A 2,216-nucleotide genomic window follows, 5' to 3' on the forward strand; every position below is an offset into this window, starting at 1 on the left:
CATATTAATCAGCGGAGGAAAAGAAACCAACCGGGATTCCCTGAGTAAGTGCGACCGAAACGGGAAGAGCCCAGCGCAAAGCCTCGCGTCCCCTTCGCGGGGGCTCGGGGGGTGCTGCGTTCGGAGAGGTCCTGCACGCGCTTCCGAGCCGCCTAAGTTGTTCATGAATGACTCTCATACCCACGGAGGGTGTCAGGCCCGTGTGGCGGAAAGGGACTTCCTCCTCCTCGTTCGCGGGAGGGGGTTTCGGGAGTGCGGAACGGGCCTCTCCTTAGAGTCGGGTTGCCTGAAACCGCAACCTAAAGCAGGTGGTAAACTCCATCTAAGGCTAAATATGACCACGAGACCGATAGCGAACAAGTACCGTGAGGGAAAGTTGAAACAGAACCCTGTAGAGAGAGTTCAAGAGAACGTGAAACCGTTAAGAGGCTAAACGGGCGGAGATTCGAAGATCGAACTGGGGGGATTCAGTTCGTCGGCCTGCCGGGAGACGGCAGCGGGCGTGGCGACTTCCCGTTCCGGAGGCCTCGGCCGAAGGAGCCAACGCGGGGAGCGGCCCCCCGCCGCCTGCCCGGCGCCGGCGGGCGATCTTCCCCCCGCAGTAGGTCGCCGCGACGCGTTGGGGACACACGGGCGTCTGAGGCCCGGGTCCTGGTAGGAACCGGCGGCGCGTTCGTCCTCCGCTCCTCGTTGGGCGGGGGCGTTTTCCAGCGCGCCCGTCCGGGATCCCCCGGTGCCCTCGTCTTGCCCCCCCGACGGTCTCTCCTCCGGGGCCTGCCGGGAACGGGGACTGGTCCAGGCCGCGGTCGAGCCTAATTCGCTGGCTCCCGCGCTTCCCTTTCCCTCTCCCGCGTGGCCTTCGCGGCGTGCAAAGAGTCGGTACTCCTCCCGACCCGTCTTGAAACACGGACCAAGGAGTCCAACATGTATGCGAGTCAATGGGCGCGCTAAACCCACGGCGCAATGAAAGTGATGGGGCCGATCCCTCGGAGCAGCGGGCGCCGCGCGCACCCGGACGGAGTGACTGACTTTCCTCCCCGGGACGGCGCGGGCTCCCTCCCGCTCCCGCACGCCCCGCACGCCCCTCACCGGGCGGCGGGGGGGCGCAGGTCCGGGACTCGCCATGACGAACGGTCGCCCCCCGCCTCGGCGGGCTCGGGCGGCCGGATGTGTCGGCGGGTACCCAGAGCATAGATGTTGGGACCCGAAAGATAGTGAACTATGCTTGGCCAGGATGAAGCCAGGGAAACCCTGGTGGAGGTCCGAAGCGTTTCTGACGTGCAAATCGATCGCCAGAGCTGAGTTATAGGGGCGAAAGACCAATCGAACTATCTAGTAGCGGGTTCCCTCCGAAGTTTCCCTCAGGATAGCTGGCGCTCGCTTCGAACGAGTTCCATCCGGTAAAGCGAATGACTAGGGGTGTTGGGGACGAAATGTCCTCAGCCCATTCTCAACTTTAAATGGGTGAGGTGCCGGGCTTGCTTCGCTGAAGCCCCGGACGAGAAAAGGAGTGCCAAGTGGGCCAAATTTTGGTAAGCAGAACAGGCCCAGTGGGAATAACCAAACCTCGAGTTAAGGGGCCAAAAAGGATGCTAATTCCATCCCATGGAAGGGAGTTGCTTGCTATAGACAGCAGGACGGTGGCCATGGAAGTTGGAATCCGCTAAGGAGTGTGTAACAACTCACCTGCCGAAGCAAGTAACCCCGAAAATGGCATGGCGCTCAAGCATCCTCCCGATACTCGACCGCCGGGCGCACTATAGGCTGCGTCGAGGAGGTCTCGAGGCCCCGGCGAGTAGGAGGGCGCGGTGGTGAGCGTAGAAGGATACGGCGCGAGCCGGTCTGGAGCCGCCACTGGTGCGGATCTTGGTGGTAGTAGCAAAAGCTCGAGCAAGCCGAACCCTCGTTGACCGAAGCGGAGGAGGGTTCCCCGCCAACATCGCTTGGTCGTGGATAAGTCGGCCCTTAGCCCGAGGATAGCTTCCCTCCGATCCCCTGGAAAACGCCACAAAACAGTCGAGAGCTCTTCTTGGGATCTCCCTGTTTTGGAAAGGGGTCGAGGCGGCACGAGGCCCGAGCAGCAGCAGCCAGCCCAACCCGGGCGGGCGGGCTCTCGGGGCTTGTCGGCGCCGGCTGCGAACGGTGTGGGGCCCTGATGATGATGGTTTTTTGATGAGAAACCACTCTCAGGGCCTCTCGCGGCCGGCGTCTTGGCC

General features: G+C 62.8%; 1 pseudogene; it reads right to left on the minus strand.

Moving 5' to 3' along the window:
- Nucleotides 1-242: 242 nt before the first annotated feature.
- On the minus strand, nt 243-1,269 carry LOC119570064 (annotated as a pseudogene).
- Between the last annotated feature and the right edge of the window lie 947 nt (nt 1,270-2,216).

This window comes from Penaeus monodon, unplaced genomic scaffold (genome assembly GCF_015228065.2).
Source record: "Penaeus monodon isolate SGIC_2016 unplaced genomic scaffold, NSTDA_Pmon_1 PmonScaffold_21507, whole genome shotgun sequence".
Taxonomy (NCBI): Eukaryota; Metazoa; Arthropoda; class Malacostraca; order Decapoda; family Penaeidae; genus Penaeus; species Penaeus monodon.